This window comes from Ovis canadensis, chromosome 17, assembly GCF_042477335.2.
Source record: "Ovis canadensis isolate MfBH-ARS-UI-01 breed Bighorn chromosome 17, ARS-UI_OviCan_v2, whole genome shotgun sequence".
Classification (NCBI taxonomy): domain Eukaryota; kingdom Metazoa; phylum Chordata; class Mammalia; order Artiodactyla; family Bovidae; genus Ovis; species Ovis canadensis.
The window spans coordinates 55,788,636-55,810,739 of NC_091261.1; positions in this window are offsets into that span (position 1 = coordinate 55,788,636).

Here is a 22,104-nt window from a genome sequence, read left to right on the forward strand (position 1 = left end):
TGAATGAGGACGGTCATATCTGAGGCTCCCCTGGAAGCTGACTTCAGGGAGCCAGCCCAGGTGAGGTGGAGAGCGGCCCCCAGGCATGGGATCAGGAGGTGCGGGGGCACAGGGACCCCAGGGGACAAGGGCAGCCTTCAGGGGACACGCATATTGTCTCCGATGGCCACCAGCTCCCCTACTCTGTGTGGACCCCTGGGGGCTCCTGGTTTTCCCCGCCCCACCCCACTTCCAAGCTCCCACAGGAGGCCCAGCTCGCAGCTCTCAGTCAGGTTCCCTCATGAGCACGTAGGGGAGTAAATCCGCTCATAGCACAGGGCAAACGCTCTGCCCTCACCATTCATCACAGGCTTCAGAGAAATGCATTATTCACCCCACAGAGACGGGGTCCAGGCAGGAGGGGAAGGACGGCTGCTCCCCCAGTTCCTTAGGAGAAACCTGAATGCTAAGACACCCCAAAATTCAGACATGTCCAGGGGCCGCTTCTCCAGACCTGGACCCCAACAGCAGGATGTTCAGTGAGGGGCAGCCCGGAGCAGGGAGGTCATGGCCCAGAAAACAGCTGGGGTCTGCGGGCTCCCCCTAAATGCCACAGCTCTGACTCCAGAGCCTGTGTGCCTGGGGGTCTTCAAAGATTCCCCCAAGCTCCACCTCCGGCCTTTCACCTCCCCTGGAAGGGGCTCCAGGGATCCCTGAAGGGACAAGTGCCTCCCAGTCTCCAGGCAAAGATCAGCCTGGTTACAAATGCTTCCAGCTTGAATCTGTCTCCTGGGGAAATGTGTCAAAACAGAAACTGCCAGGAAAACTGTGTTATTAGACTTTCTTTCTCCTGATGGCTCTCCAGTTCTCCAAAGCCCTGCCCTGAATTCAATTTAGTTGAGAAACGTCCACTGGTTGCCGGAGAGAGCAGAGTGGAGGGGCAGGTGAGAAAACTCGTTTCACAGAGCTCGTGATCAACTGTAGACCCCCGAGGAAGAACGCCACCCCCCGCACAAGGGCAGACACAGGGCAGACGCGGAAGGACGTTTGTCATGTTTAACAGACAAAGGTGTGGCACAGAACCATCTCAGGGGCTTCCACCAATCAATAATAAGTAGAGAAAACCTGACAAAGAAGTGGGCAGACGCTAGGAATAGACATTCACAGAGAAGGACGGGAGAGTGCAGCTAAACACGAGGAGAGATGCTCAGGCAGGTCTGCGACATTTCTGCCTCCAGATCCAGGCTGATGTGCTTTGGAGTGTAGACAGCCGCCAAGGGACCCCCACCCCACCTCCTTGCAGGGGCGGCTCTGATGCCTCCCCTGGAAACTCCCCAGGAGGTGGGCACATCAACCCCATTAACACAGTGTCCCAGCACCTGCCGCTGATGTCCATTCCTGATTCCCCTCAGCCAAGCATGACGGGAACCACTGATCTTGGTGCTAGTGCAGGAAACAGGGTTTGCTGTGTGAGTGAGCCTTCCAGGACCCCAGGCTCAGTGATGCCCTTGGCGGACCTACCTGTGTCTTCTTACCTGGGGGACATTCATGTCTTCTGTAGAGGTCTCCTGCTGAGGACAAGCTGGGAAGGGAGGTTTCTGAAAGGGAGCTCATTTCCTGCCTTACAAAGAGGGGCCCAGGAGAGGAGGGGAAAAGCTCCACCAAGAATGGGAGAAAATAATAATGAAAATAGTAGCACAAAGTGTGCTCCAAGCCATGCCATTCCCTCATCACAGCTCCTCATCTCCCTGGCAAAAGGCACCATCTTCATCACCATCACCATCATCACCACCATTATCACTATCACCACCCTTATGTCACAGCTTTGGAAGCCCAGCCACAGGGATCTAATTGATCACCACGTGAAGCAGGTTACATTTCTCCAAAGTTCACAAAATCTCCTTTTCCCCTGGGTCCTCTTGGGCCTGGAAAGAAGCTGACCCAAGCTGACCGGGCCTCATTCAGTCACTGATGTGTTAAATGGGCGAGAGGAGGGCTCCCCTGCATCCTCTCAGGGTATCCCACAAGTTGCTCCTGCGACCTCTGCTCATAGTGCGTTGGTCGGAACTCAAATCCATCGGTCATATGGCCTCTGAGGCTGCCACGGAGGCTGGGAAGTGTGGTCTTTAATCTGGGCAGCCATGTGTCCTGAGCATGCTCAGGGTTCTTTCCCAACCATAGGGCAGATGTGGAGGGGAGAGCCTGAGAATCTGCATTTATAATGAGCTGCTGGTGATACAGATGCTGCTGGTCCACAGACCCCAGTCTGAGTAGCAAAACTTTAGGGGCTCAGCAACCCCTGTGTCTTCCCCTGTAGGGGGGCCCATGCTCAGAACCCTGGGGGGTTCCCACTCAGTCATGTAACCCATCATGTCCCAGGTCCTTTCCACAAAGCCTCCTGAGGGACTCCTGAGGACAGACCATCGTGGTTTCCTCTGCTAATTAGTGCAGCATTTCCTGCCATGGATTCTCCCCCAGAATGGGTCCCCAGGATGCCTGGTGCCTGTGTTTGTTTTCCCAGCATCGATCCAATGTGTGTATGAAAGCACAGAGCTGGCTTAGCAGAGGGGTAATTTCTTCTGTACGCATCACACAATACCCCATGCATCACCAATCTTGCTCATTAAAATTTCACCTGCATTCAGAGAGAGGAATCTAAATATACTCAACAATCTCTCTCGGTTGCAAACTTCAGAGGTTGATGTGTTTGAGGCCCAGGACCAGCAAGGGGAGAGGATCCCTGCAGCTCCTGGGTCAGGAGGCGTGTTTCAATGTGCTGGTGATAAGGGAGGAATGGGGGCTACACTGAACCAGGCTGCAGTGCCCCAGGGGCAGGATACACTCTCATTATGGACCTGTAGCCATGTCTCCACAGCCTCCATCCTGTGTCTCTGAAGTCCAACATCAGCTAATCCTCGCGAAAAGTGAGAGAGCCCCATAAACCTAATACCACAAGGATCGGTATGGTGCAAGCACTGACAAGTCAGGGCGCTGCCCACTGGGCTGGTCTGGCTGAGCCAGGGAAGGACAGGCACTACTTCCCTGAGATTCGCTGTCCATCCTGCAGTGATGCCTGCCTTGTGAGACTTACAGACCCTCTGACCAGCCTCACTGCATCATAGTTGAGGGGTGGGCAGCTGCACGCCCCTCCCTGACAACCACACGACCCCACACATCCTTTTACAGCACTCCCTTCCCCAGGCTTCCAAGGTTCTGTGAACTATAACCACCAGATTCCTCTGCATTGAATCCGCCACAAAACATTTAATTTTTCCTCCGAGCTCCCACTCCTTCAGGGAACATTGTGGGGAATGCTCTGTCTCTCACCCTCTTTGCACACGTACTGGCATTTCTCCAGGTTAGATCTGGGAGGTGGAGAAGCCAGGGCATGTGAGGTCTTTGAGCCAATAGATGTGCCCAGATTCCTCTCCACAAAAACCCATTCAAATTACATTCTCACCAGCAGCATGTAGGAATCCTGTTTCACACACTGTCAGTCCTGCACAGGTTTGCCAATCAAATAGGTGAGAAATGGTATCTTGTTTTAACGTGTTTTCCCCTCATTCCTACTGAGCTGAGAATTTTTCATGTCTGTTGGTCATTTGTAATTTCTCTCTCATGAATTGTGTGTTTATATCTTTTGCCTGAATTTCTACCAGTTGCTTATCTTATCTTTTTCATATTACTATTTGGAAGGGATGACATATTCTATCTGTGACCCTTTGTTTTGTATTGTGTGAGTGTTTTCCCCAAATCTGGGGGTAATTCTAAACTGTATCTTGAGTTGTATAGGGATTTTAAATTTTGAGGTAGTCAGGCTTATGTGTTCTTTATTTTAGCCTTTGCATTTTCAGTGTCTTGTTTGAGGTCTTTTGTCTCTCCAAGTTATTCTTTCTTATATTTTGTCCAATGCTTTTATAGTTTCGTTTTACATTTAGGTCTGCCATTCACCTGAAATCACTTTGGGAAACGGTGTGAGGCTGAAGATTAATTTTATTTTTCTTTCATAATAGTAGACAAGTGTCTTAACACCATTTAATGCCATTGATCCCTGAGGATTCGACACAAATCTTTTTTTGTATGTTAATATCATGTGTGTTAATGAATCTGTTTCTGGACTTTTCATTATGCCTGCTTGATCTGTTTGCTCTACTCAGTCAGGTCCGCCACTCCTTTTTACGTGCTTATGTTATGTGCCCAACCTGGAGAGAGAATCACCACTTCGCCCCTCTTCCTCCCCATCCCCTCCCTCCCCATCGTCCCCCTTTTCCCTCTCCCCCACCTTCTTCTTTTTCTTCTTCCTTTCTTTGCGGGGCTTCTGTCTGGTGGCTCAGATGGTAAAGAATCCGCCTGTAATGCAGGAGTGCTGTGCTGTGCTTAGTCATTCAGTCGTGTCTGACTCTTTGCAACCCTATGGACTGTACTCCGCCAGGCTCCTCTGTCCATGGGGATTCTCCACGCAAGAATACTGGAGTGGGTAGACTGTTCCTCCTCCAGGGGATCTTCCTGACCCGGGAATCAACCTGGGGTCTCCCACATTGCACGTGGATTCTTTACCAGCTGAGCTACCAGGGAAGCCCAAGAATACTGGAGTCCATAGCCTATCCCCTCTCCAGGGGAACTTCCCAGCTCAGGAATTGAATCGGGGTCTCCTGCACTGCAGGTGGATTCTTTACTAGGTGAGCTACCAGGAAAACCGTGCAATGCAGGGACCTGGGTTCAATCCCTGGGTCAGAAGATCCTCTGGAGAAGGCAGTGGCTACCCACTCCAGTATTCCTGTCTGGAGAATTCCATGGATAGAGGAGCCTGGCGAGCTACAGTCCATGGGGTCGCAAAGGGTCAGACACAACTGAGCGACTAACACTTCTTATCTTTACTGTTCTTGCCATTTCTCTTCAATATGAATTTTGTCAATATCTCTAAAAATCTATGTTGAGATTTTGGTTGGTACTATACTGAACATGTAGATGAAAATGGAAGAAAGTCAGCCACATAATGTTGAGGCTTCCTATTTAGGGATGCAGCAAATTGCTTCTCCTTCCTATCAGGGAGTTTTGGTGTCTTGCAGGCATGTGCCATCATCTTTGTAAAGATCTTGCACATTAGTTAGGCTCACTCATGTATGTTAAAATCTCACTGCTACTGTAAATGGAAGATTACTTTTGCATTGAATCTTCTAACTGATTACTGCTAATAATGAGGACAATCTTGATTTTTTTATATTGAGTTTTTCTTTATGTCCTTATGATTTGTGATATTCGTTATTGGATTTTCTGTATAGGCAATTGGGCTTCCCAGTTGGCACTAGTGGTAAAGAACATGCCTGCCAATGCTAGGACAAGTAAGAGACATAGGTTTAATCCCCGAGTTGGGAAGATCCCCTGGAGGCGGGCACAACAATCCACTCCAGTATTCTTGCTTGGAGAATCCCATGGACAGAGAGAGGCCTGGCAGGCTACAGTCCATAGGGTCGCACAGAGTCAGACATAACTGAAGTGTCTTAGCATGCATGCATGTAGACAGTGATCTATTCTGCACATGTGAATGATTGCATCTCTTCCTTTGCAGTATTCTACCACTTTTTTTCTTGCGCCACTCATTACCCAGATCCTCCAACAAAAGTTGTTCATGTCAGGGACATTAGGCACCTTTAATATGTTTTCCTGACTTCAGTTTCACCATGAAACATGACAGTAAATGGGTTTCTCTCAGTTCTTGGAACTTTGCACATGTACAGTGTCCTGTATAGTACTCCTGCTTAATCTCCAAAAATGTTTCAAAAGCCCATGCACCCAAATCCTGGGCAGGTGAAAAGCATGTAAGAATAAAACCAACTGCTGCCCAAGAATCCCAGCCAGGTTCCTGACTCTGGGCAGGTAAAGTTGGTCTTGTCTCCTGAGGAAATGGACAAAGAGAGACTCTGGATCACCTCTGGGCTTTCACAGCCTCCATGCCTCTCAGGCCAGAGCCACAGGTAACATTACTGAAAGCGGGGGTTTGGCTGCTTGCCACTCAAAAGCCGATGAAGAGGCAAGGTTGGTGGAAAGGAAAGTTTGCTTTATTTTGGATGCTGGCAACTGGGGTTGAGGGGTGGGTAGTGTGAATTCATGTCCAGAGGCCGACCCCCTCCAACCCCCTGGTGACAATCAGTGGGCAAGAGCTTTTATAAACAAAGGGAGAAGGCTACATGCAGAAACAGCACAGTCAGCTCTGACCATCATCTCGAAATTGGTCATCAGTGTTCTGAGCAGCGTTTTCTTGATTGTTGTAAGTACAGTTAATCTTCAGTTCTAGGGTCAGTTTGTTCCCATTTCTTTGAGGCCAGTTCTTGGAATTGTGGCAGTTAATGTCTTGGCTACAGTCTGGTCTTCATGTAGTTAATTTATTCCACCTGGTGGGGGGTTTCAGTATCTATAAGACAGCTCACAGGATATGGCTCAGAATATTATCTTTAGCCCTTGAGAAGGAACTAAAAGTTCTTGACTATGCTTAATGGCTAAACTATTATTATTTTGTCCTGTTTTACTTTGCTTCTGCATTTTCTCACTTCTCTAATTAAACTTATTTTTTGACTGAAGTTTTTCCACAGGCAAAAGGCAGTCAGAGGACATGGAGGGGCAAGGACCATAGGGTCCTGCTCTTTTTCAGGAAGAAGAATGGAAATCCACCCCACACAGACCAACTCCCATCCTTGCTAACCCTCCCCACAGCTGCAAGGGCTAAGTGTCATGATGTCATCAATCAGAGGAGAACCCTGAATCTCGACAGATGTTAGATGGCTTGACCAAGACTCGGGGGCAAGTGGGGTTTGCAGATGGAACCTTTATGTATCTGGACCATAGTTCTTCCAACCATGGTGTGGAAGGTAAAAGAAGAGTATAGGGACTTCCCTGCTGGTCCAGTGGTTAAGAATCTGCCTTCCAATGCAGGGGTGTGGGTTTGACCCCTGGTTGGGGAACTAAGAACCTACATGCCACAGAGCAACTAAGCCCATGACCTACAGCCATAGAGCCCACGTACTCTGAAGCCCACATGCCACAACTAGAGAGAAGCCCTTGTGCCCCAATGAAGATTGTGCCTGTGGCCACTGAGACCCAATATAGCCAAAAATAAATTAATATTAAAAAAGGAGAGTATAAACCACTGACATCATTTATATAAAATAAATGGGTATTATGAACATAGTTCAGTTCAGTTGTAGTCGTGTCCGACTCTTTGTGATCCCATGAACCGCAGCACACCAGGCCACCCTGTCCATCACCAACTCCCAGAGTTTACCCAAACTCATGTCCATTGTGTCGGTGATGCCATCTCATCCTCTGTCGCCCCCTTCTCCTCCTGCCCTCGATCTTTCCCAGCATCAGGGTCTTTTCAAATGAGTCAGTTCTTTGCATCAAGTGGCCAAAGTACTGGAGTTTCAGCTTCAGCATCAGTCCTTCCAGTGAACACCCAGGACTGATCTCCTTTAGGATGGACTGGTTGGATCTCCTTGCAGTCCAAGGGATTCTCAAGAGTCTTCTCCAACACCACAGTTCAAAAGCACGAAGTCTTAGGTGCTCAGCTTTCTTTATAGTCCAACTCTCACATCCATACATGACCACTGTAAAAACCATAGCCTTGACTAGATGGACCTTTGTTGACAAAGTAATGTTTCTGATTTTTAATATGGTGTCTAGGAAGGCAATGGCACCCCACTCCAGTACTCTTGCCTGGAAAATTCCATGGATGGAGGAGCCTGGTAGGCTGCAGTCATGGGGTCACAAAGAGTCAGGCACGACTGAGCGACTTCCCTTTCCCTTTTCACTTTCATGCATTGGAGAAGGAAATGGCAACCCACTCCAGTGTTCTTGCCTGGAAAATCCCAGGGACGGGGGAATCTGGTGGGCTTCCATCTATGGGGTCGCACAGAGTCAGACACGACTGACGTGACTTAGCAGTAGCAGTAGCAGTTAGGTTGGTCATAACTTTCCTTCCAAGGAATAAGCATCTTTTAATTTCATGGCTGCAATCACCATCTGCAGTGATTTTGGAGCCCCCAAAACCAATTTCATAAAGTAATTAACCCTAAACAGTGTGGACAAGGACTTATGCTTTTCCCACACGTATTCTGTACAAGATTGGCCAAAGCCATTGTTCACCCAAGAGGGAATATCTTCCAGAGATAATGGGCTTAGCATCTCCTGTGCTGCCTTCCATGGAAGGAGAGCCCACACCACACCTGTGAACCAAAAACTTCAACCAAAATACTGGCAAGCATTAGGACATAAAATCCCATGATGTTCAGTCTCAAGTCCACCTCCCTTTATGTGGAATAGCAAGTGACTTTTTTTTTTTTTAACTAGTGCTCTAGAGAAACATAAAACCGAGTATTGTGATGTAAACTAAAAAAAGTGACACTTGCAAACTCTTCAGATTTACAAATTCATCTACTTCCTTGCAGGTGAACTGCTTGCCTTTAGGAATGTCCATAGTCATTGCAAGATTTTTCCATATATGTGGTCATCCTAGTCACCCGATAGCACCTGTCCCCCAGTAAGAAGTAGTTTCTCAGGAGCATCTCAGGAAATCCTATACCACAAGAGTGGGTGGTGGGGCATTGCTAAAGTTTCCATCACAAGTGAGTGACTCATTATCTATAGATCATCAGTAAGGATTTGTTATCTAGTCCTTACAGGATGGTGGATACAGGGAAGTAGCAATGTGCTGGAGTCCAGCTCCAGCAGCCAGGGATTCAACCTGAAGGTGTGAGCGGTGTCGGTGAGAAACTGAGGCAGCCTCTGTTTTCTTGGACTACCTGTTTATTTCAAGCTTATGATTTTCTTTTATACTTTTACAAAAGCATTAGGTCAGAGGTTTGATATTTTTAGTTCCCATTGACCCAGATTTATTTTTCTCCAAAAATCATTGTTGCCCCTCAAAAGGAGTTCTCAGCGATTCTCTTATCTACTTTTTCTCATGTGTCCTTGTGAATACACTGTAACTCATGCTAATGTCTGGGCTGCATACCACATTCCTCAGTTTAATTCTTATCTTTCTAAGTCCTGTTTGCCCCTAGTATCCTAAGCTCACTATTTCTTAGAAAGGGCTTCTAGCGAATAATATCTCTAAAGTCTCTAATTTCTATAAGCTATAGTAGAATATGCTAACATTACAACAGCAATCCTTAACTCTTTAGCTTCTAACTATTTTAATTATTCCTAAGCCCTAAATTCAGCAAACTCCTTTGCCATAAACACTTTTCTCACAAATGGGCTTCAGATAGCAATCCCTCCCATGGCCTCAAGCTGTGGCCTGTGTGCTCACCCTGGAACACTTTCTTGTAAAAGTCCTTGAACAAATGTAGGTGATTAACTTTATGAATTATTCTTTGAGCACAGCTGCAGAAGGCTTTATGCCTTCTCATGCTCCTCTCAAAAACAATAAGCACCTTAATATTCTCTTTAATCAACTCAGCCAAGGAAAGGAAAAAACAAGTCAGAATCACACAAAAAAACTCCTTTATTCCGGGTCTGTGCCTACGGAACAAAGGGAGGGGGTTTAGGGCCGTGCCTCATTTTGTCAGTAATGCCTAATGCAGCTCCCGACAGCAATGTCAAGTCTCATTCTCTACAGAAAGGGCCCTAGGACAAAACTACAGGTGAATAAAGATGCTCCACGTCCTAAACTCCAGGTCTGAGCCAGAAGCAAGCCTGGGAAAAGCTGGAGGGCAAAACCACGATAAAAGAGACAGGACCAATGTGATGTCACGGTGATGTTCACCGTGTATGTCTGCTTATCACCCTTCCGCAAACAAGGAAGGACTGCACTTCAAATGAGTTTTGAATGAAAATGACACGTGCCCATCCAATCAAAGCATGGAATGGCCAGTGTGAGACTCTCAAGGACTCTCTTTCTTTTTGGCATAGCAACTGCCAGCATTTATGTTGTCGGCTGCTCCACCTGCAATGACTCATGACGAACATGTAGTATGAGTGACGAACAAATCTTTAAAATTCTAAACTAATGAAAATTTGATATTGTTCATGCAGCACAGTTAGGCCTGTTATGACCACTGTACCTCTAATTCTCCTCCTCTTTGTTGCTTACCTAAAAATGTAGCATTTCCTTGCACATACTAGGAGCTTGGTTAATATGGATGGATGGATGGATACTGTAAGGATGCCACAGCCCTCCCGGGACTCAGTCATGTGTAATCTCATGGTCCTGGAAAGCTGAACACCAGCTGAACTTGGAAATTCCTCTTCACCCACATCATACACATGGATGGTAGGTTGCCCTTCAGGTGTCATCGTCACATATGCAGGACCTACTTTGCATAGGGCATATAAGTTGTAATCCAAGTAGTGTGATACGGTGCAGAAAGAAGATCTAGCTCTTGATCAAAATGATCTCCTTGTCCATCTGGTAGCTTTCCACTACTGGGATGCCATTCCTTTGAGCGAAGCAGTGACTTGTTCGGGCTCCATAATGAAATACGTGTCCAGCTCAGTGTGCACAAGTGCCCTGACTTCTTTCCTCTGGGCAGAACTGACAGAGTGCCTGGACCCAGGCTCCATGAGATGTGGGGAGAGGAAGATGCATGTCCAAGAGCATATTGGGGTAACTTCTCAAAGGTGACTATGTGTTCATGCATGTGTCTTTGTGAGTGTGTGTATGTATATTTGAGTGTGATTATATGTGAGTGTGTTATGTGTTTATGAATTTGGTGAAAGCTCACCTTTCCTTCCAAAGTCAGGAGTCACATACTTGTCTCCTCCTGTGACAGAAACATATGATGAGCAGTGGTCCATTAGATGTGGTTGACAGTTTACTTCTCTGCAGCCCATGAAAAACTTTCAAATAAGCCATCAATGTACATGCTAAAGGAAGATGAGAAGTCTTAGAAGAGACCTTTGATTGAACTTAGGAAACATCATTATGGGGAAAAATAACTTTCAAGGGTCCTAGAAAGACTATTGAAAGCAGTTTAGTAACTGTGCTTGTCATCAGTGGCATAGAAAGCAGGTGGCACTAAGAGTCAGATGTGATTTAGAATCTCAGCCCCACCACCCAGTGGGTTAATCAGTATGGAAAATTAATCTTTCTCTCTGAATGTTAATTTATTCACCTGCAAAACTGAAGTAGTTGGCAATGAGGTTTTGAGAATGAAATAGGATATCATGTGAAAAACTCTTGGGAAAGGGGTGCATGTGGGTGTCACTCATGCATTTATCACCCACTTACATGATGCAGTAAGATATCACCCCACCTCATTCTGGAAGATGCTTCTCTTAAATGTAATTTCAGCCCTCTTAATTGACTCCCTTTCCTAGCTGTGGTAACTGTTCTAAAGCTGGGCTGCTGACACCCACTGGAACATGTAAAGACCTCTGAATCAGAATCATGGAGGGAAGGATCTTATCTGTTATATATCGAGGGATTATATTGAAAGTGTGAGTTTCTACGGCAGTTGAGGTGGTCTGTGGGGAAGAGTCAATATGAGGCAAAGGAAATCAAAGATTGCACATAGACAGAAAGAGAAGATGGAGAGAGAAGAACACAGCTACTTGAAAGTAAAACTGAGCGTTGACTAATACAATTTCCTTATTTTCCTGAGATTTCTTATTTATTATTTTTTAATTGAAGTATAATTGACTTATACTATTATACTAGTTCTGGGTGTACAACATAGCGATTTGATACTTTTATGCATTATAAACTGTTCACCTTGTAAAGTGTATCTACAGTCTGTCACCATACAAGTAATTACAGTGTTATAGAGTATATTCTTATGCTATGCATCTCATCGTTGTGATGTTTCTGGTTTATGACTGGAAGTTAATGCTTCTTAATCTCCCTCACTATTTCACTTATCCCCCCATCACCCTACCCTCTGGCAACCACAGCTTTGTTTTCTGTGTCTGTGCTTCTGTTTTGTTGTGTTCATTCTTATTTGAGTTCTTAGGTTCCACATACAGTTGAAATCATATGATTGTCTTTCTTTGCCCGACTTACTTCACTTGGCACAATACCCTCCAGGTCTATCCACGCTGTTGCAGATGGCAAAATTTCATTCTTTTTATGGCCAAGTAATATTCCATTGTACATACATATCACATCTTTCTTATCCATTCATCAGTCCGTGGACAAGGGTTGTTTCCATATTTTGGCTATTATAAACAATGTTGCTGTTAACATTGGGGTGCAGGTATCTTTTGAACTAGACTTTTTGTTTCTTTGAAAAAATAACCAGAAGTAGAATTGGTGAATTATATGTTAGTTCTATTTTCAACTTTTTGAGAAACTTCCACACTGTTTTCCATAGTGGCTATACTGATTTACATTCTCACCAACAGTGCATGAGGATTCCCTTTCCTCTAAATCATTGCCAATATTTATTTGTTGTCTTTTTGATAACAGCCATTCTGACAAGCCTAAGGTAATATCTCATTGTGATTTTGACTTATATTTCCCTGATGTTGAGCATATTTTCATGTGTCTGTTGACCATCTAAATGTCTTCTTTGACAAAATATCTATTCAGGACCTTTGCCCAATTTTAAATTGTTTTTTCAAATGCTGAGTTATACAAGTTCTTTGTATATTTTGGATATTAACCCCTTATTTGATGTGTTATTTCCTGGAGGTTCAGTTGGTAAAGAATTAGCCTGCAATGTGAGAGACCTAGGTTTGATCCTGGGTTGGGAAGATTTCCCTGCAGGAGGGAATGGCAACCCACTACAGTATTCTTGCCTGGAGAATCCCCAGGGACAGAGGAGCTTAGCGGGCTACAGTCCATGGGGTCGCAAAGAGTTGGACACAACTCAGTGACTCAGGACATTTGCAAATGTCTTCCCCTATTCAGTAGACTGCCTTTTTGTCTTGTTGGTAGTTTTCTTCACTGTGCCAAAGCTTTATAGTTTGATGTAGTCCCATTTATTTTGCTTTATTTCTATTGTCTGAAAGTGAAAGTGAAAGTTGCTCAGTTGTGTCCAACTCTTTGTGACCCCCACAGACTATATACAGTCCATGGAACTCTCCAGGCCAGAATACTGGAATGAGTAGCCTTTCCCTCCAGGGGATCTTCCTGACCCAGGGATCAAACCCCAGTCTTCTGTACTGCAGGTGGATTCTTTACCAGCTGAGCTATCAGGGAAGCCCCTCTTGTCTGCAGGTACATATAAACAAACACTGCTAAGACCAATGTTGAAGAGCAGACTGTCTGCTTTCTTCTAGGAGTTTTATGGTTTCAGATCATTTTAACATTTAAATCTTTAATTCATTGAGGATTTTTTTTTGCATATAGTGTAGGAAAGTAGTCCAATTTAATTCTTTCACATGCAGTTGTCCAGTTTTCCCAACACCATTTACGAAGAGCCTATTTTTTCCCTATTGTATATTCTTGCCTCATGTGTCATAGATTAATTGACCATATGTGCTTTACTTTGGGGATTTCTATTGGGTTCCATTCATCAGTGTATCTGTTTTGGTGGCAGTACTATACTTTTTGATTATTGTAACTTTGTAGTATAGTTTGAAACCAGGGAACATGATACCTCCAACTTTGTTTCTCTTTCTCAAGATTTGTTTTGGCTATTCAAGGTATTTGTGTTTCCATTCAAATTTTAGAATGATTTGTTCTGGTTCTGTGAAAAATGCTATTGGTATTTTGATAATGATTGTGTTGACTCTGCAGGTTGCCTTCAGTAGTATAGTCATTTTTACAATATAAACTTTTCCAATACAGAGTCATGGTATAGTTTTTCACTTGTTTGTGTTGTCTTCATTTTTTAAAATCAATATCTTACAGTTTTCTGAGTATAGGTTTTTTTCCCTCTTTGGTTAGATTTATTCCTAGGTATTTTATTCTCTTTGATGCAATTATAAATGAGATTATTTTCTTAATTTCTCTGTTAGTTCATTTATAGTGTATAGAAACACAACAGATTTCTGTAAGTTGATTTTGCATCCTACAACTTCACTGAATTAATTTATTAGTTCTAACAGATATTTGGTGGCATCTTTAGGATTTTTCTCTAAATAATATCATTATCTGAAAACAGTGATAGTCACTTCTTTCTTTCAAATTTGGATTCTTTTTAGTCTTTTTCTTTTCTGATTTCTGTGGCTAGGGTTTCCAATACTATGCTCAATAAAAGTGGTAATGGTAGGCATCCTTGTCTTGGTCTTGATCTTAGAGAATGTATTTTCAGCTTTTCAGTACTGAGTGTGATGTTGGTTGTAGGCTTGTCATATGTGACCTTTATTATGTTGAGGCATGTTTCCCCATGCCCACTTTATTAGTTTTATCATGGATGTGACTTTTGTAAAAAGTTTTTGGCAAAAAAGGTTTTCCTGCATCTATTGAAATGATAATTTTTACTTTTCAGTCTATATATGTGGTGTATCATATTGATTGATACTGCTGCTACTGCTAAGTCACTTCAGTCGTGTCCGACTCTGTGCGACCCCATAGATGGCAGCCACCAGGCTCCCCCGTCCCTGGGATTCTCCAGGCAAGAACACTGGAGTGGGTTGCCATTTCCTTCTCCAAAGCATGAAAATGAAAAGTGAAAGGTGAAGTTGCTCAGTCGTGTCTGACTCTTAGCGACCCCATGGACCGCAGCCTAACAGGCTCCTCCATCCAAGGGATTTTTCCAGGCAAAGTACTGGAGTGGGGTGCCGTTGCCTTCTCCACATTGATTGATATGTGGATATTAAACCATTTTTGCATATCTAGGATAAATCCAGCCTGATTGTGGTTTATGAGCTTTTTACTATATTGTTGAATTTGGTTAGTATTTTGTTGAACATTTTTGCATCTATGTTTATCAGTGATATTTGCCTGTAATTTTCCTTTTTTGTGGTATTTGTGTCTGATTTTGGTTATCATGGTGATGCCTGGTGGAATGAGTTCAGAAGCACTCCTTCCTAAATTTTTTGGAGTAGTTTGAAGATGGCTGTTAACTCTTTAAGTGCTTGGTAGAATTTACCTGTGAAGCTTTGTGACCCTAGATTTTTGCTTGTTGGGAGTTTTTAAAAAACTTATTCAACCTAATTCCTGAGAATTGGTTTGTTCATATTTTCTATTTCTTTCTGATTCAGCCTTAGGAGACCATAAATTCTAGGAATTTATTCATTTCTTCTAGGTTGTCAGTTTTATTGGTGTGTAGTTATTCATAGTACCCTGTTATGCTACTTGGTATTTCTGTGGTTTCAGTAGTATCTTCTCCTCTTTCATTTCTCTTATTTTTTCCCTCTCTTTTACTTAATGAGTCTGGCTAAAGTTTTATAATTTTCTTGAGATTTATACTGCTCATGAATGATCCTCTTCCAAAGCTCCAGCACAGTCTTGAAACAAAAGTAAATGTTAGATTAAACTTAACAGAGGTATTGCATCATGATAGGAAACCATGCCCCACATGAAGGTCTCCTGCTAACACTGGAATCACAAGCTCTGCTCAGACAGGGATGATAGTGAGCTCTCAGAAAAAAAGCATCCTGACAAAATCATCTACTTCCTAAATTTATCAGTTAGTTGGTGGTAGTACTATAATATGTGCTGTGCATGTGCTAAGTTGCTTCAGTTACGTCCGACTCTGTGTGACACTTTGTACCATAGCCTTCCAGGCTCCTCTTGTCCATGGGATTCTCCAGATAAGAGTACTGGAGTGGGATGCTATGCCCTCCTTCAGAGGATCTTCCAAACCATGGATCAAACCCTCGTCTCTTATGGCTCCTACACTGTCAAGCAGTTTCTTTATCATTAGTGCCACCTGGGAAGCCCATAATACATGTGACTTCACCTTTAATATTCTTTTTTATAATGCTATTATGCACTTGGGCTGTGGAGGGCCTTCGCTGCTGAATGGGCGTTTTCTCCCGTTGCCGGGAGTGCGGGCTCCTCTCTAGTCGTGGTGTGCAGGCTTCTCACTGTGCTGCCTTGTCTTGCTGTGGAGCATGGGCTCTAGGGTGCATGAGCCTCAATAGTTGTGGCACATGGGCTCAGTAGTTACAGCTCCTAGTCTCTAGAGCACGGGCTCAATAGTTGTGGTGCATAGGCTTAGTTCCTCCTTAGCATGTGCTATCTTCCTGGATCAGGGATTGAACCCATGTCATCTGCATTGGCAGGCAGATTCTTTACCACTGAGTCACCAGGGAAACCCACTTTGATTTTTGGCTGGGCCATGCAGCATGTGGGATCTTAGTTCCCTGACCAGGGATCGAATTCATGCCCCCTGCAGTGGAAGTGTGGTGTCTTAACCACTGGACCACCAGGGAAGTCCTTCATCTTTTATTTAAAATATTACCATGTTTTTATTTGTCTCATTGCTGGATGCTCCTTTGCTATGGTGGCAGTGAGGGGAAAAAGAAGGGAAAACAAATAAGCAAACATAAAACCTTTCTTCATGCATGCACAAAGGTGGTGATACTGACTGAAGATGATGGTGAAAACTTCTTGACATGTTTCCATCGGCTGAGGCTGGCCTGTGGTCAGATTTGGATGGAAATGCATTGCAGTGCCTGGAACGGGCTCAGCATGGGGAGTGGGAATCCATCCTCTCCCCTTGCCTGGGACATCTGAGAAAGGTGTTGCTGGGTCCAGGTCCCTGGTCCCTAGTCCCTGTCCATGGCTGTGAGTGGAGAAATGCTCACAAGGAGGATGGATTTGGCGATGAGTCCCCACCACCCTGTGGTCCTGATGCAGCAGGCCAGCTCACTTGACTGCCAGTTGTCAAAAGCCCCTTATCTTTTATATCCTTACATCTAATGTTGACTCCTTATAGATTTATAACTCTCCAGATTTAAAACCACTCCTTATATCTCTTTATAAGCACTCAAATGCTCAGCACAGTGGTTGATCAGAGGAGATTTGGTCAACACTTGCTGAGTTGATTGATAAGCCCTTAGCATTCTTTCCACTGTCATCTGTCTTACTGTCTTCAGACATCTGAATGGATTTAGAGATGTATTATGTCTCAGAATCTTTATTTTCTGTGGATATTCAGGATAAAGTCACTGTCTTCCCAGGCTTCAGCTCAGAAGCATCGTTTTAGACAGAAAATCTTCTCTCAGTTATGTGTTTTCAAGCTGTTACCTGTTGGATTTAAGGCATGAGGGAAATACTAAAATAACATTTAGTTCCACCACTGAATCCTCTCTCATGTGTTCACCATGGAACAGAAACACCGTTCTCCATCCAGGTCTCCTCGCAGATTTCAGCACCATGGATAGGGCCGATGCCCAACCTGGCTTGAGAAACTATACTCAGTCTTCAAGGAAGCTGCGAACAAAGATTTCATCTAGGGACTTGCCTAGTGGTCCAGTGGCTAAGACTCTGTCCATGCTCCCAATGCAGGGGGACTGAGTTCAATCCTTGGTCAGGGAACCTGATCCCAGATGCTAACTAAGAGTTTGCTTGCAGCAGCTAAAGACCCTGTGTACTGCAATTAAGACCTGGTGTAGCCAAATAAATAAATATTAAAAAAATAATCCTAAAATAAAAATTAAAAAAAAAAGATTCCATCTGGTGAAATGAGGAGGAAACAGAAGGGTGAAGTCGACAGGTGAATGCCAGGAATTTGAGAGAGAGATGGGAGGATAGAAAGGGTTCTGGGGGAGGAGTGACTGAAGGTCACCTTGTGTCCTCAAGTCCTTGACACCTTGGGAAACCTTGTGTCACACAGGCTTCGGACGACTTGTTTTTGCTTACCAGGAGACAACTTGCGTGAGGTCAGGGATCTATCCACATCTGGGCAGATTTTCTCTCTTTGGTGCCATCTCATAGCCAGGCTCTAGAGGACAGTACACTAGACCTAAAATGTACCCCGATGGAGCCACTATGACCTGTGACCTGTGCTCTGATTCAGGGCAGACATTTATCATAGGAAGGAAAAGAAAGAGAAGAAAACATTAGCTCCCAGTGGCAGGCAGAGACAACTTCTTTAACAAACACACACCTGCCTTCCAGAAGACTCGAGACCCATTTCCCCTTTTCACTCCCCACTTCTGGCTTCACTCCCTGCCTCCTCGCTACTTCTGGGACCTGCACCCTGTGCTCATTTAATGGCTGGCAATTGCTCTGCTGGGTCTCATCTTACCTCCTGCTGTTCCTCTCTGAACATATATGCACATAAATTTATTGATCATTTATTTACTTTTGTTTGATGATCCAACTCAAGTCTACTTTAATTAGAAAGTTAGCCTTGGGCCAAGTATCAGTTCAGTTCAGTTCATTTCAGTCGCTCAGTCGTGTCCGACTCTGCGACCCCATGAATCGCAGCACGCCAGGCCTCCCTGTCCATCACCAACTCCCAGAGTTCACTCATGTCCATCGAGTCAGTGATGCCATCCAGCCATCTCATCCTGTCATCCCCTTCTCCTCCTGCCCCTAATCCCTCCTAGCATCAGGGTCTTTTCCAATGAGTCAACTCTTCACATGAGGTGGCCAAAGTGTTGGAGTTTTGGCTTTAGCATCAGTCAAGCATAATATATAGTTTTTTATTTGCCTACTTTTGCAAACAAAAAACTACCTAACTACCCTACCCCCATAGCTAATTAGCTTGACAAGATTTGTATAACAGCAAGGACCATGAAATGTTTTGAATGCATCCACCCAGCTTGGCAAGAAGGTGGTGAAGGGAATGCATTCCAGGTCTGTATTGGCCCAAGTGTCTAGAAAGATGACCTAGTCCTTATGGGATGGTCAGAGAGGTGTGGCTCAGGCTGCAGAGACAGAGGCTTGGAAGCAGGACCTCTTAGTGCCCTCTTGGCTCCTGTTCTTTGGCTTCATCTTTGTCTCCTGTAGATACAGAAAATATGTACCACGATAGGCAAAGATGACTGCTTCAGTCCCAGAAGTGGCCTCAGCCCCTGAATTATTTACAAGGAGATGTGATTAAATGATGCCTGCTGTTACATTCCTCCCACCCTTAGTGTCTGCTCATCAATCACAGATGGCTACAGGTAATTAGGAGAAGTCTTCACTGCGGAGATCTATTTACTGTCACAGATGCTTCATAAATTGATACTTCTTTCTCAAATCAAAATCATTAAAATAAAAAACTAAATTTGACTACATCCAGTGAAGATAATAATAATCTTACCCTGGAGTTATCTCATGTCTTATCTTGGTTAAGTCTCCAAATCTTTCTGTGCCATCCCTTCTTTTATCCCTAAAAAACTCTCACTAGGGCAGAAGGGTCAGGAATTATTCTCCCCATTTTGCAGATGGATAACATGAGGCTCAGAATGTTCCTGTGTCCAGAACACAGGTATCCATCCTGAAACTGTGAATGCTGGCTGTTCAGCTCCCTACTATGACCCTTCCTTCTGATAAACTCTGTTCCTCCTGAGCCATGGACCTCCACAGCCAAGTCTCTGCCTGATGTTCAAGGACTGAGATGTGATTTCACCGCAAGTCCACCCACCCATATTCTTTTCCATCCAAGGGACCTGGGCAGGACCTGTCACTTACAGCTCCACTCTTCCAGTTGGTTAAGTCAAAGCCCTGAACTGCATATGCCGTCTTCCAGAAAATCCTCATACATTTAGAACATCTTTATTGTCCAGCCACTTTCCTGCCTGCCCCACATGGCAGTTGTCACACAGGACCATCATTCGTCTAGATCCTGTACAAGGTCCACCAACTTCTACTTCCACTCAGACCCCTGCAATTATCTCCCCTTGCACCAGCCTGGGGGGCGCTCTTCACCCTGAATGTCAGACCAGGTCCTCCTCTGCTCACACTCTTCAGGGCCTCCATCTATGCTGTGCTGTCCAAAATGGCAATCACAGGCCTGTGTGCTGCTGAGAAGTTAAAATGTGGCAGTGTGACCGATGAGCTGACTTTATATATTATTTAATACAGTTGAGTTAAAGATACATAGCAATCAGTGTTTAGTGTTGTTTCATATCTAGGCTCTGTGACCTTTCCACCTGCCTTCTCCTCTGTCCCTGACCCACCCCCCTACCCACCAAACACATCCCTGCCTCTCTGGGTCTCAGTGTCCCCACATGACAAAAGGGGGTACAGTTCTCCCATATTCTCACAGGGAACGCTGGAAGAGTGACTTGTCCTTACACCCAAGTAGGGAAGTCATGCAGTCATCCAGGTGACAGCACAGACAGCCTGCAAAGCAGCAGCTCCATCCATCCTTCTTCCCACCCACTCAGTGCAAAGAATCCCAACATCCCCCAGGCTCCTCTGGATTCTGTATCCTGTCCCTTCCACTCTGAGTAACTGCTGCTTGGCCCATGAGCTCCCCATATCGTGAGTGGGAGGGTGCGGGCCCTGGAGCATCTGGCCTGTGTTCAAACCTCAGCTCTGTCTATTCGCTGGGTACCCTCAGGAGGGATATTTAATCTCTTGGAGCTTCAGTGTCCTGAGGGCCCTCAGGGTTTCTGTCCCCCTGGCAGTTTCCCTCATGGTGTCCTCTGGCCCCATTACAATAGCTTCTTCCCGTATGTCCCACTGCATGACAGTGACACCTCCTTATGTCCCCAGGACACATCACAGTGACCCAGCATCACCAAGACATGTAATGGCCAGTCAACGTGGGCAGCAGGACGAGCTGCCACTTGTGTGTGAAATGAAAGGTCTTGCTTCTTCAGGACGGCCTGGGGGTTTATTTTGGCACAGGGTGGGGCAGGCAGAGGCCACAGTGAAAGGTTTTGTAGCACATTCAGGGATGGGCTTCTTCCTGGGCCGTCCTGCCCCAGGAGGGCTTAGCCACCCTTGTTTTCATACACTCCCCCCTCTTTCTGCTTCTGTTTTCTGTCCTGCATTCCACCTTCCCTGGGACCCATCTCTCTGAGACATCGCAGCTGTAAATGCCACATGCAGGAACTGGCCTGGGGATGTGTATAGCTCATGTCAGCGCATTGTCCACTGAGACCTTCCTGACTCCTGTTACCTGGGCCACGGGGATGATGTGAGAACATTTTCTGTTCAATTTGAAGCCGTTCTAATTCCAGATCTCTGTGTAACTTCACAAGTTTTCTCCTTTGTGTTTTTGCTGAAAGCAGCAAAGCAATGTCCTCTTTGCATGTTTCCCTCACCTGCCTTGCAGGTTTACATGCTGAATGTAAACTGGGAATGTGAGAATCAGGAGGCTGGTGGGGCTCAGCTCACACTGGACCCGTGAGGAGAGAGGACTTGGGTCTGGAACCACAGAGGATCACATTTAGAATTTAATTCTCTACATTTAGAATTTAATTCTCTTCTGTCACCAGACCTGTCCCTGGGCCCAGAACTCCACAGGAACAGTGACAGCGGGAAAAACTCAAGTTTCCTGCAGGTGTGCGACTCTGCCTTCCCCAGGCCTCTGGATGGGGTCCTTGGTGGGCATCTCTGACCCGGTCCTGATGGCCGTGGGTGTGCTGATGTGTCCTGCACAAGCCCCCTCCCAGTGTCTCCAGCTGTGCTCAGCTGCACGTGGAGGGAAGGCAGGTCGGGAGGCCGGGGTCCATCTGGGACTGAGGCCCAGCTGTCCTCTGAGGATGAGAACAAACGTGTGTCAAACGTTGGTCCTCTCGGGCCATCGTGCGGTCAGGATGCATCTGTCTACAGACAGGACTGACCGACTCAAGCCCACAGGGGTCTCAATTGGCTGGTGGGCCTGGAGGCTGGGGGAGGGGGGGATTCAAGAGGCATTTGGATAGGGTGAGGGCATGGGGGCCATGGTTCAGGGCCTTTGGGGTGCCCTCGAGTGCCCTGATCACACACTGAGGATCCAGAAGCAACCTGGGGTGAACGGGATGTCAGGAAGGTCCGAGCACAGAGCCTGTGGGTCCTCAGTGTCCCAGCCCGCCTCCCCCCACCCCAAATGATACACGTGTGAGTGGGTTCAATCCTGGCTTCCCTTTTTAAGAAGTGCTGCTCCACTTAGTTGGTGAGGTGTGGGGTTTTCTTATCCCAGATGCCCAGACCCCACTCAGTACCTGGGTTGATCGTGGGTATTGAGTCCTAGAATGGGGACTGTTTACCCAGGGTACGTAGAACCTGAGGGCTGAAATGAGTGTTCAGGGTATGCCCAATGCAAGACACACGTGAGTTGAGGGACATAGAAGATGTGCTGGAGGCCACCCTCCACTGCAGCTCCATTAGGGAGTCAGGGAGATGGGTGACAGCCAAGTCTTGACTGC